Source organism: Haemorhous mexicanus, chromosome 1 (genome assembly GCF_027477595.1).
Source record: "Haemorhous mexicanus isolate bHaeMex1 chromosome 1, bHaeMex1.pri, whole genome shotgun sequence".
In the NCBI taxonomy this organism is placed as follows: Eukaryota; Metazoa; Chordata; class Aves; order Passeriformes; family Fringillidae; genus Haemorhous; species Haemorhous mexicanus.
In genome coordinates this window covers 150,274,378-150,287,990 of record NC_082341.1, presented here as the reverse complement: position 1 = coordinate 150,287,990, position 13,613 = coordinate 150,274,378, and the positions used below count along the sequence as shown (strand labels likewise).

At 45.0% G+C, this 13,613-nt stretch overlaps 1 protein-coding gene across 1 annotated transcript in view; it reads left to right on the top strand.

The window, feature by feature from the left end:
* The first annotated feature begins 219 nt into the window (after nt 1-219).
* NDRG1 (N-myc downstream regulated 1) overlaps nt 220-13,613 on the top strand; it is a 40,681-nt gene continuing 27,287 nt past the window's right edge. Inside the window, exon 1 of the mRNA XM_059867379.1 lies at nt 220-345. The gene's annotated coding sequence lies outside the window, so the exon portion shown is untranslated. The remainder of the gene's footprint in view (nt 346-13,613) is intronic.

Below are 13,613 nucleotides of genomic sequence, written 5' to 3'. Positions count from 1 at the left end.
CGATGTCAGTGCTGAGCCTCCTCCGCCGGGGCTGCGCGGCCACGGAGGGGCTTGCGGTGGGTGTCGGGGTTCCCTGCTGATACCGGGGGTCCTTGCTGATACCGGGGCTCTCTGCTGATACCAGGGCTCCCAGCGGATACCGGGGCTCCCTGCCGGGCCGGGCACGGGGGCGCAGAGGCCGCAAAGGCCCGCGGCCAGCGGGGCGAGCCCGGCGGGCGGAGCCGGTGGCGGGCGGGGGCAGCACCGCCCGGCGGGCGGGGCGGGGGCTATAAATGCACCCGGGCCGCGGGCGGCCACCGGAGCGCGGGCGGCAGCGGCGGCGCAGGGACAGCGGGAGCGCGGCAGGTAAGGGAGCTCCATCCGTCTTTCCATCCGTCTTTCCATCCGTCTTTCCATCCGTCTTTCCATCCGTCTTTCCATCCGTCTTTCCATCCGTCTTTCCATCCGTCTTTCCATCCGTCTTTCCATCCGTCTTTCCATCCGTCTTTCCATCCGTCTTTCCATCCGTCTTTCCATCCGTCTTTCCATCCGTCCGTTCACCCACCCCCGCGGACCTCGCAGTCCCCTCGAGCGCGCATCCTTGCATCACCCTCCTGCTTTTCCTTCGAACTGAGTGAGTCCCTCTCCCCGTGGCTCCGAGCAGGGCTTTGCCGGGTGCTGGGGGAGCGGGTGGCTCTCAGCGGCTCGGAGGGGGCAGCGCACGGCGCGTCCCAGCCGGACCCCGGCCCTTCCCGGGAGCGGCTGCGGGATGCTGCTGCCAAGGTCCGGGCTCCCGGGTAGCAGCGGGATGGGATGGGATGGGCTGCGTTGGAAAACAGCTGTGAAGCCAAGGCACATACTTTCGCTAAGGGAGTTGACCGCTGGTGATTGCTCGTGTTTCTTTTCTCTCGCGGCTCTGTGCTGCGTTTGGAGCCCCGGACAGCTCGGCCCGGGGTCCGCTCTGTGTCTCAGCGGGGTTGATGTCATCGTGTGTGGCGACAGGCACAGTTCGCCACCCCTGCTCCGGGCACTTCTGGGCTCAGAGCCCTTGAAGGGAGTGTGTGCGGTGGAGGCGCAGCCACGCACTGGGCTTGGGATTTCACTTCTGCTACGGAGGAGGTTTGGTTGATACTTTTCATCGTGGTTCAGTTTTCCTAGGAAACACTGGCAAGCGGGCACTGCTCACGGCATAACCCACTGTTTCACAAAGATTACAGTGCCCTGCTTAGCACCCCATCCCCAAACCGGACTTAGATAGTAATATTTCTCACCTATGTAATTTTGATGATTTTCTTTCTCTGGCTTAAATGGGAACTGTATTTTGAACCTAGAAAATGCACTTGTAATGACATAGAAGAGGTCAAAGACAACCTGAAGCTTTCTGTCCAGGTTCTCTGCATGGTGTTTTGATTGTTTTGCTTTCTTCTGGCTTTTTATCAACTTTTTTTTTTTTTTTTTTGCTGTGTATCAAAGTGTGTCAAAGATACACAACTGCTGCAAAACTCACTGTTGAGGGCAAGCAATGGTAATAACCTGTAAAGAGGAGCTATCAAGTGCTTGAGGTAAACATCTGAGAAGCCTGCCTTGCTGTTACAGCCTTGCCTGTTACAGGTATAATTTACATCAAAACTTCAGCCACTGGCATTAAGCAGTGCTCTTTGAACTTGACTCTGGGAACATATTTGGTGGTTGGTATATGTGTTTCGGTTTTTTGTTTAGTTGTTGGTTTTTTGGTTTGGTTTTTTTTTTTGGGGGGGGGGTGTTCTCTGTTGGTATTTTCATTAGGTTTTTTTTTTCTTTTGGTGTGGATTTTTCTTTCCTGTTGTTTATTTTAATTTTGTGGTCCTTTAACCAGGGTCTAATGTAGTTTGGCATAGAATGACTGTGTTTTTATCACAGGTACTTGAGTAAACAGCAGGCAGCTAATGCTGTATGATGTTCTGTGCACAGCAAGAATTTAATGACTTTGGATGAAATGCTAAAGCTCAGAGTAGATGCAGCACAAATAGTGATTCTTAAAGGCCTGTACAGTTCCCAGAGTACTAATGAGTCCCAGGCCCTCAAAGAAGAGTAACTCTTGAATGTGTTCAGGAGAAACTGGTGTGTGTTTTGATATGGAAAGTACAGATGCAGTGAAAGCAAGTTTTAATGTAGTAATGATGGACTCCTTAGGGTTTGTTTTTTACACCTAATATTTTTCAGTAAAAACTGAACAGATGCCACAGCATAATGGTTTGGGGACCTGGAGGCCTCAGCTTCTGAGTCTGAGTTCCTGGTGCAGCAGAAAACTGAATGGGTTTGATTTCAACTTGGAAAACTTGGAACAGGAATGGCTACAAGTACTGAACTGTGAGATCACAGAATGGTTTTAGTTGAAAGATTCTGTTTCAACTCCCCCACCATGGACAAGATCACCTTCAACTAGACTGGGTTGCTCAAAGCCCCATCCAGCCTGGCCTTGAACACTTTCGGTGTTGAAGCATCCACAGCTTCTGTGGGCAGTGCCTCAGCACCCTCACAGTGAAGAATTTTTTCCCAATATCTGGCTAAAATGGACTTTCTTTCAGTTTAAAGCCATTCCCCCTCGTCCTGTCATCACAAACTTGTAAAAAAGATGAGTTCTTCCCCTGAGAATGGGCAATGCAAAGTGACTGACCTTGAACCAGGCTGGGGAAGAAGGGTCCAGACAAGCTAGGGTTTGCATTTGTTTCCCTTAGAAAGAAGGGTTTGTGTACTTATTTCCTGCATTCGTTGGCCTCTTTACCCAGATGACAGCAAGATAGAGATGTCAAAGTGTCAGGTGTCCACAGAATCAGGCAACAGCCAAAGAAGTGTCACCCTCTGCTGAGAGAGGGCTGCCACAGGCACTCCCTGTGTTTGGGAACCAGCACCTGGGCTACCAGCAAAGCTCTTAAGGTTGTCACTTTGTGCCTTCCACAATGGCTTTTCTATTCTTGCCAAAATAAAAAGAACACTAAAACTGTGGCAGACCATCTGGGTAGATTGTATGAATGCTCAGTAAAACCAGCAGGATTCCCCTATTGTCTTTCCTCCAGTAGGAGGTACTCTACTCTTTGCATATTTCTTTTTGGACTATGACAATTACGTGGGGAGATTACAGGGCACCTTTTGGACCACTTTGGCAAGGGAACCTGATCCTTAGAGGTAGTTATGAGGCAATTAAGTCATTTGCTCTTCTTGTTCAGGTGAGATTAGCAGTGAAATGTTGGGAGAAAATTCTTTGATTGAGATTTTTAAGCCTAAGTGATTAATTTCTTTGTTTGAAGTGCAACATAAAACTTCTCATGACCAGCTTAAGAGATTTTGACAAACTTCTAGCTTCCCACAGAATATACTGTTTTTTCACTTACCTCATTAGAGCACAAAACATACAGCATATATGCAATGGGATATTTCCTGCTTTTATTGTCTCAAAATAGACAAAGAGTAAGAGAAAAGATACAGAAGGGGTGAAGCTGGCTTGAAGCTCTTCAGAATAAACATGAGCAGGAACAGTGAAACTCTCAAAAATAATGCAAATTCTAATTGTGGTGGATCAGCAATGTTTACATCATGTGCACAGCTGGGAGCTTAAGGCAGCAAAAGCCTGTTTGCTGTCAGGGAGAGCAGAGCCTGGGGAAGCAATGGCCTGGATCAGTTCAGTCACAGCAATGCCCAACATGAGTGACTTTCTCTAACTGCTGTGGTTTGATCACTTGGAAGGAAAACCTTCCAATATACAGGAGATGAAACTGCTTAGCATTAACAGGGATGAAATACTGGTTCTGGAGATGAAGTAAGACCTCCAGATGTCTTTTTAGATTTAACTTTCAAGTTCAGTCACAGCACCTAGAAATACAGAAGTACTGAAGGCCCCAATTTTTCCTGTGTTGCTAAAAAGATGGCACTGCACCTATAGACTGCCCTTGGCTTCAGCTGTAGGTGTGAATTTGAATGTTACCTAAAGCAGGATGGTGCTGTCCCTGGAGCTGCCTCTGTGTAGAATTCCCCTGGACAGTTAGGTGGGGGATGATCTCCAGTTTCAGTAGCTCATCATAAAATCATCAAGGGCTTGTATTGGAAGGGATCTTAAAAACCCTCTAGTTCTACCCCCTCTGCCATGGGCAGGGATGCTACCCACTCAATCAGGTTGCTCAGGTCCAGGAGCAGCAGTTACCCCTCTGCCTTCTGTCAAAAGCTTTGCTCCAAAAGTTCCAAGTAAATCACTTGCTACTACTGGAAAGTATGGGGAAATATTCTGCAACTGTTTCAAAGTCCAAGAGTAAGGCAATCCCATTTTCAGGTTCAGTGGTGTGTGTTCCTATGGATGCCTAAAATCTGGGTTAGACATCTTGGAAATCAATGGCTGTGAATATAATGGCTATTGAACTTGGTGATCTACCAACTGTTTTTTTCCCCATCTGTGTCACTTCCAGAGCCCTGGGTGACTTCAGTGGGGGACAGCTTGTGGGAGGCAATCCCTACTGTTAATTTCCTTTGGCTGTGGTTTTTAAGCAGCAGTAAGGAGCCATTTAGAGCTTTTCCTGAATATGTGTTCACATATCATTGAAGTGTTATTATGACATAATTAATCCCAGTACTGAGAGTCCATGTGAATCAGTACCATTATCTGGCATTTAACCCAGAACAGCAAGTGTGGAGTATAGAAAAAAGTAAAGCCTGAAATTGTCCAATTGTCAGACTTGAACGTGCAAGCTCCTATGCTGGGTGATGAGTTTAGTTTTACTTTTGTCCCAGGGCTGCTGCAGGTTCAGGCCTATTTTTTTTCCCAGCTGGCAAGAGAGTGTTGCCTTTGGATAATGCCCAGGAGTTTGTTGTCAGAGGGGGTGCTCTCCATGCAGAGGTGCTCTGTGGTGAGCTGCTGATGCACAGCTGGACTGCCTGGGCTGAGGAAATTTTCCACAGCTGTATCTCTTTGTACTAAGCAGGATGTGTGTCAGTTTTGCTGCTCTTATTTTGTGTGGCTGATCACATTTCCTATGTTTCTTTTGGGTTTGGGGCTGCTTCCTTTCAGTTAGTTGTCAAAATTTTAATATATCTTTTTCATCTGTCAAGGTTTTTCTCTTGGTAGCTGGAAGTTAGTCAATATGGATCTTCCTTTTCAAGACCTGTTTTTAGAACTGGTTTTTCACTACTTTTCAAAGGCGTCAACTGGCTGCTTCCTGCCTGACCTAAGTATAGCTTTGAAAGTATAGCTTTTTCTGCTTATTTTCTACCATGGATGTGTAGGGCCAGCCTGCTAGACCTATACAGATGATGCAGAAATTAGTGGAAACACCAAACATTAGGACTTAGTGCAGCATGAAAACCCAACTCACTGCAAAACAAATCTTTCCATGTGTTTTCAACCATTCCTTGGGTGTTTTGTGTGTGTGTGGTTTTTCTGTCCTTGCCATTTCACCACTCTTACAGCCTGATGACTTTTCTTACAACCTGATCTTAAGAAATTCTGAATTTTAGGAAGCACAAACTAATTAATAAGGATCTTAAACTCTGATGCCCTCATGAAGACTGTAGGTGAAGGCAATGTGACAAAAATCTGGTAGTGTATTTACTGGTATGCATAATCTGTAATGGAAGAGTAATCAGCAAAGTAGGATGCAACTTCCAAAGGAACTTTTATTTGTGAACAGAGTAAACCAACATCCAGATGGGAAATGCACTGTTCAAGGAAGGAAGGATTACTCTTGCTGTGGGTTTTTGGGTTGCTTCCTTCAGGAAGCTTGTGTGCACCTTGTCAAACTCATGATATCATTTTCCTGCTGCCATAGTTCTGGAGTGCTCTAAACATGCTTTTTGTGTACTGTAACATATCCCTGCTAAATTTTAAGATGCATTTTTATCCTTTGACAAAGTTGTGGCTTTTTGGGCTATGGGATTAATTATGCAGTAGAAGTACTACAGAATTTTATGATGACCTTTTATATTTTCTTTCCTAGATGATTCAGTTTAAGAGCATCACATTTTTTTCCCATCTGAAACACTATGAATTTTATGAAGTTTTACATAAAATCCCAATGCTATAAAAGCTTGGACACATGTAACTCCAACCCTTCTTGTAAACACAGCCTGGAAAGTGATAAGAAAGTTCTCTGCCTGTGATAGGCACTAACCTGGAGTGTAGATGGGTAAGGCTTTGAAATAAGTCAGCTGAGGATGGTGAATTGCCTTTTGCCCACTTTGAAGGATTTTGAAAGGGCTTGTTTTGAGAAGCAAGGAAAATTCGGGTACTTAATGTTGCTGATTTAGACACTTCTCACCAGTGCCACCTGTTGTGGTGCAGGCTGTGTGCTCAGCCCTTGGGAAGATCATATTGTAAATTTGGGTGCTGATGCTTGCAGGCAGTGGAAGAATTTTGCCCAGATGTAGTCCCACATAATTCAGCATGTGAAAATGCTTACATTTGGGTAATTTTATAAAGGACTTGCTTGGGAAGAATGAAAGATATGTCTTAACACAATGGCCATTTGTGCAAAGTTTGAGTTCAGATTAAGCTCTAGAAGGCTAAAGTTCATCCTCGAAAAGGGAACTGGCCATGCATGGGAACAGAATAATATCCATAAATTATACTTTTCTTCTCCACAAACAAGCAAAAACCCTTATGCACTCATCATGGAAAACTTCAGCCCAGACATTTTGGCAGGGGTTGGAAAGAGATCTTGTAATAGCAATGACCAAGCAATTTTAATAGGTGGTAGAACAAGTCATCTATGCACCCAGAAGCTGCAACTGTATAGTACAACCTCATGAATAAATGCAAATTAAGAAATGTCATCAACCTCAGCTGTGATGCTTTGTAACCTAAGTCCTCATCATTGCAACAACAACGTGAAAATGCAAAACATATAAAAAACACCCACTATAATCTTGTGAGGGTGCAATCTAGAGAGCCAGAGAACATTCCTCATCTCTGAGTATACTGTGAGCCTCTCCCTTCTGGAATAATCTCAGTATGTTTTTGCCTCTAACTTTGACAGCACCACCCACTTGTTGAAGCGGCTGCAGCTGGGCAGCAGCTCTGGGCTATTAAAGCATGGCAGATTGAGAATAGGAGGGGGCAGGGAGCATGTCCTGACACTGGTGAGCTGCAGGAACAATAGCTTTATTCTTGTCTGTTTAGACTGTAATCTTTGTGGCAGAAGCTGTGTCTTCCACGTTACAAAATACCTAATCCATCTCTGCCCCCTCATAACATCTCTGTCATTTCCTCTGCCCCCAGAGCCCAGCCCAAGAGCCCAGTGCAGAGCAGGTGTCAGGTCCTGTGTCAGTGCTTCACCTTTAATCTTTGTGTCAGACCCTTGTGTGTGGTCAGTGGAAGGAGCAGTGGGATGGATGCAGAGGAGGGTGCTGGGGGATGGAAGGGGACAGGTTGGCTGGCAGGGTGGGTGTAAGGAAACAAAGCCTGGGAAAACAGCTGATTGCTGTTCATCCTTTCCACCCTCCAGTGCTGCTGCCACCCATGGCCTGGAGCCCTTTAAGCTAAAGCACAACTCTGGCACCAGTGTGAATGGGCAAATCTGTCTTTTTTAGAGATCTAGTTCCAACCCTTCCTTGCACTAGGCCGGGTTGTTTAAAGCCCCATCCAGCCTGGCCTTGAACTTACTCTGCATTATCAGACAGAGCCACTTGTCACAGAGCTGTGACCCGAGGCAGTTTCAGGTAAACATGAATTTTGAGAACTACATTAGGGTTTGTAATCTATCCCTCGTGGAGCTGTTACAGGGATTGCTACAAAAGGAAAAAGCCCTAAGGCATTGAAATCTTTCAGTTTCCCTGCCAGCTTGGAAGAGAGAGCTGTTCATTATACTGGGAGGGGTACACAGCAGGGGTTCAAAGTGGTGATGGGGACAGCAGGGGTGTCCTTTGGCCAGCTCACCAACCCTTCCCACAGCCAGCTTCTGCTTCTGTGGAACACAGCAGGACCTCAAGCTTTCTAAGGAGCATTCTTCATGGCGTCCCACAGAGGGAGGTTGTGCAAGCTGTATTGCAGCAGTTTCTTGCTCAACATCTGTGGGGCAGGCAGAAGGGCTGCTTCCAGCTCCCTGTGTTTTGGTGCTGCTCTCCATGTGCAGCTGCCAGCAGGGTTCATGGATGGTGACCAGCCCCTGGTGTGAGGGACGGGCAGTTTCAGGGCTGTGTCTGATCCCAGAGTGACCTCAGCTGAGCTCTGTCCCTCAGGCACAGGGGACAGTGGCACAAGTGGAGCTGAGCCTGGATATCTCCTCCCTCCCTGCAGGAGAGTGTCCCAGCTGCTGTCCCAGGGGCTGGGGGGATGCTGTGCCCCCCAGCTGTGCCTTTGTGCTGGGTCAGCTGCTGGCTCTGTCCCTGCAGCTGTCTCCCTCTGGCTTCACCCAGCTCTTCCTTGGCACTGGGCTTGAGTTCTTGGCTGAAAGGCTTTGATTTCCTAATCAGATTGATTAGCACATGGCATAAGTGGCAACTTAAAAATGGTTGAAACTTCAGGCTCTTCTTGGGTTTTTGGCTTGAAAAAAATCACTGTTATGCTACATTATCCACCTAACAACCTGCATTTGTTTTATTCCTTGGATGCCAGCTCTCATTTTCAACTAGAGCCTTCATGAAAACATGCTGGTGGAGTAACTCACAAAGAGGGTTGAAAGAAAATAAACGTTAAATGGTTAGAAAAAAGGAATGAAATTGAGTATCAGCAGTGTACTGTGCTTGAAGAGAGCTGGGTGATAGAGCCCCAGGACATCTGCGAACTGGAAACCACCAGGCAGCACAACTGTTTCAGTTCCCTGATAATATTTGGTTTAATGCTTTGATTCCTGAACTTTTCTCATTTGAAACTTCAGGCTATTTAAGGGTTCTGCTTTGAAACTTCGTCTCAGGTAATTAACTTTTAGTTGCAAATTGAGATAATGTGTAACCAGAGGCTAAGGAAGCCTGGAGAGTCCAAGGCAGTTGAGTGTCTTCAACTTTTGACACTTCCTGCTCAAAATGTTTATTCAGATCCGACTTAAATGTCAAAAGTAAGTTGCCTTTTTTAAAGGGGAGGAACTGCTGTAAAACCTCTTTCATAATTTATTGTGTGGAATGATGACAGAGAAAAGCAGTAACTGAACACAAAGGACCTCGTGATACCAAGGCCTGTAACAAAGAGTAGTTTAAACAGGGCAGAGTGGGGGCAGATGCTTATGCATGAACTCTTTGGATGCTTGCAAATGAATCATTTGGTTCACAAACAGGAAGATTAAATTTGTCAACTTTGATATAAAATACCTGAGATGTAAACTGCACTTAGAGATGCATTCTGGCCCAAAACCACACATGGCTGCTGTGAACTGTCTTGTCTCTGTCCACTTATCTCTGTTTTGTCTCTGCTTAGTGGAGACTAGTTTTTTTTTCAAGATTGCCTCCAGTTTGCAATAACCATGTTTATGTTAGGCCAGTCAGACAAGTTTGCAGCATTTACTGTTAATGACTGGAAGAGGTCTGATTGACCATGGAAGGCTCAAAGGCTGTTGGAGCACCACAGTAACTTTCCCTCATTGTCAGATGCCTGAGATTAGTGGTTTTTTTTTTTTTTAATGTGGATATTTGCTAATCAACTTTTTCAGAGCTTTGGAGACATTTTAGGTCTCTCCATCCTTCTCTTATTCTTGCATAATTGTTCTGGGAGCTGCTACAGGCGCACAAAACCTCCACCACCCCTGTCCTTCCTACCTTCTTTGGTGACAGTGCAGAAGACACCCGTAGTTTTCAAGGGATAAAGTGCAGAGTGATGTGACTGCCTTGGAAACACCTTTCACCTGTGGTCCTGCAACATAAGTTTCACATGGTCCCTCTCTCTCCAAAGAGAACAACACCAGTTCTTGGGAGCTGGGACCCTCAGTGGTCACAGCTGTTTCCCTCTTTGCCATTAGATGCTCATGAGTATTTAGTCCCACATGCAAAGAGATTGCTGTCCCTCCTGCTTGCTCAGCCTGCGGAGATGAAAATGCCATCAAGATGCTCTGGTTACCCTTCTACACACCAGTACTCAAAAGGAAAATAATCTCTGCTGCCAGTGTTTCAACAAGCAATTTTGAGGAAATTGCCTTCCTTGTGAAACTCAGGCAGGAGCCTTTTGTTGCTCTTTGTTTTCTAGGATAGCATATAAATAAAAAATGGTTGGGTGTGAGGGCAGAGGAATGCTGAAGAGCTGGTAGCAGAGCCCCCAAGCCCTACATGGATGTGAGGCCATTGTGTTTGACTATGCACCCCATGGCACAAGCTTGGACAGCCCTGGACGTGCCTTCAGAAATAGGAGGTTTGAAATGGGAGATCTTGGAACTTCTTTTGCTTCTGTGCTTGGAAGGAATTTGGCCACACATATGTATATTACCTGATGTTTGGTATTTGACTGCAGCTTTCCTGGGGTCTGAGGATGGCCTGATTGGTGCCTTCTTAGCCTCTTTGCTGGGATCTCTGTCTTGCAAAGGCAGGCTACACGTTTATCCTGTACCTTCTACTACCAAAACAAGGCTGCAGCAGTGATTGTCCCTGCAGCAATAATGCAGAGGGAGAGGTGATGTATTCTGAACTTTTAATATCAAAATAATCAAGCTCCTGATAGAAATTCTTGTGCTACTGGCCAGTTGCTGCAGTGGTTTTGGAGCAGTGGGATTGGGCTGGAAGGGTGTATAGAAAAGCCTCTGAATTAAATTAGCCAACACAGATGACTTCACCCTACCCCACACCTTCTTTGCTTCCTAGAGTCTGATGCCTTCCTTAATACTTGGCAAAGATAGATATGCCATCACTTTTAAAGCATTTTGCCACCTCAGAAGTGTTTTAAACACTTAGTTTTCTCTCAGAAGTGTAATTATTTTAAAACAGGTACCTGGGTACAGGGTGGTGGGTGGCCACTTGGTGGAAGTGGCTTGTCCTGGAGAGGAGAACTTGGGACCTCTCAGCAGGCTGAATTGGCCAAGCAGAGTGTAAAAAAGTTGTTTTTCTCCAAGTTGGCAACTTTACACTACTGCTTCCAGATATAAATGAACTTTGTCTTTGGAAGGCATCTGTGAGGGAAGTGCTTTGAAATGTGCATAAAGGGATGCTTGTATGGTTATCTATTTAGGAGAGTTATGCAGCTACATTAGCTTTGAGCTGCCCTGTCACATAACAGAGGGCAGCACAAAGCACCTATTTAGAAAGTATAAAATTTGTGCTGAACAAGGGTGGTACAAAGCCACTTCCCCATCTTTCTCCTTAGAAAAGAAGATGTTTTTTACAGTGCTGTCAGATAGCAGGGCTTTGTTTGCCAGCTCTTGGGAACAAACAGCGTGTTGTTATCCCGCCTTGACGCAAGGTTGCTGCTCGGTAGAAATGTTTCAGGTGTTCCTGATGCACAGAAGGAAAACCCAGAGCTGGGAAATGTCTGATCTGAAAACACCATGGCTCCAAGATCTGGTGTCTTTCCAAAAGTGAGAGCTTGGTGAAGGTAGGGCTTTTGTTCAGCAAACTTGGTGGCAGTCGTGCACTCTGCTGGTCAGCACTTCCTAATGCCGGCGCTTTCGGAAACGCAGAGCAACAACTTTGAACTATTGTGAAAACAGGATTGTTTTTAAGGCTATAAAAAGCATCCATCTTGTTCTTTTTTGGCACAGTTTTTTTGCTCATTTGTAGTCAGTGCTCTGAGTCCCTGAAAATCTGAAACTACCCCATGTAAACAGCTCTATTCCACAAACAGTGGCCGTGGCTTTGTTCCCTGAGCCCCTTCTTACTGGAAAACTGCAGGGACCTGCCTTCTTACACTCCTCACCTTTGGGCAAACCATGGAAAAATCTCTTGCCTTTCTCATCCCTATTGCAGAATTAGGTGCAATATTAAGGTAATTATCTTAACAGAACTTGCTGAATTTAAGAAAAAGAAAAGCTCTTAGGTGGAATTGCATATGACTATTTCAATGTCCAAATATTGCAGCAGCATTTATTTTTCCTCTGCTGTGTCCAAAGGCCCACTATGTAGAATGGCAGACTACATAGATGGCTGTAATCACAAAAACATGTAACATTTGCTAAAATGTCACTTGCATTTTTTCAAAATTTTGCACTTTTTTTCCCCTGCTTATTCTTTATGATTAAAATTTGTAACAGACAAAGCACAGTGAAAAACCTGGAGAAAAGGGTGAATCAGAGTCACTCGAGTCTCCTGACTATTTAATACCTCTTGTATTATATGTCATCTTGTAAATTTGAAGTACAAAGCACTGGCAGTGGGGTTAGTTTTGGTTCTGTCTTCATGCCTCAACTGGTGGTGTAAAATAATTTCTCTAAACTAAAATCCACAGTCTAATTTTTACCTAAAATCTCCCCAATTGCATAGCTAGCAAGAAGAGTTCCTAAAGTTCAAAGCTATTTGAATGTGAATGGACACTCATGTTTTTCCAGCATTAACTCTTCTAGTCTGAGTGTGTCCCTTCATTGCTTTCTGCAGCATCCAGCTGCCCTGCAAACTGTCACCAGAGCATCTTTGCCCAGGGACAAGTTCGAGTTATCCCATGGCGCAGAGTGAAAAATAATGCTGCTGCCACTGCCTGGATGCTCCTGTGGGCTTCACAGCCCTTCCTGAGCCATCAGGTCATTTATGTGGACAGCACGATGGGCTTAAATCAGATTTAAGTCAGGAGATGAGGAATCATGATTTAAAGAATCGATGTAAATTGTGTTCTGTACTTCTATGCTTATTTTCAGAAAATAATTAAAATGTGTTCCGTTACACTTAATAATTCCTAAATATGTTTCAGGCTTTTGGCTTGCTTTGAGTACACTTAGTCATATGCTTTATTTGAGACCATTCTAAAATTTTCTTAGAAAGTAAATATTTAATTTGTTTTACAATTGTGTGGATGGACAAAATTGGGAATTTATTAAAGATGCCCAAACCCCATAGGATGTGCATTTCTCCAGCAGACTAAAGGGTCTGCAGTAAGAAGTCTTTGACTTCTGTATTTGCTGCTGCAGCAGTTCTGGGATCTCTTTTGAGAACTGTTCCTAGTCACTCATTAGAGCTTGACAGGGAACAGCCCTCTGACTCTGGTCCCTTATCTTTGTCAAAGGAATGAGAAGATGAATCCCAGTCTGGAGAAATGCAGAAGGTGCTCTGCACCTGAGCATGACCTATGACTGTTTGCCTTGGCAATCACCTCTGCTGGGCTTTGCTGTGCCTGTGTTCCCAGTTAAGCTTCCTGCAGCTGAGGGCTGGACACTGCAATGCCAGTCCTGTCCAAGAGCAGGATACAGCAGTCTTGTCCCTTCCTTTGACAGTTTTGAAAAAAGCATTATTGCATGAACCTTGTTGGTGTGCACTTAAAGGAGTATCTGATTTTTATCTGTCCTGAAGAACGGAGTACATCAATCTGACAATAAAAAGATGCTAATGTGTGTCCAGTTTGATTTTTCTCACTGTAAAAATCTGGGGAATAGTGAGGGAATCTTGCATACACTGAAAAAAAATGTTTTCAGAAACAACTGTTCTCTTCAAGCACATTTCAATAGGCAGTCATGCAGATTTGGCTATGTCTTCTTTCACCCTTGCAATGACAGTTTCCATGGTTTTCTCTGCTGTCCCTACCCTCTTTTCTCCAGCATTCCCTGCTTTGAAGCTGC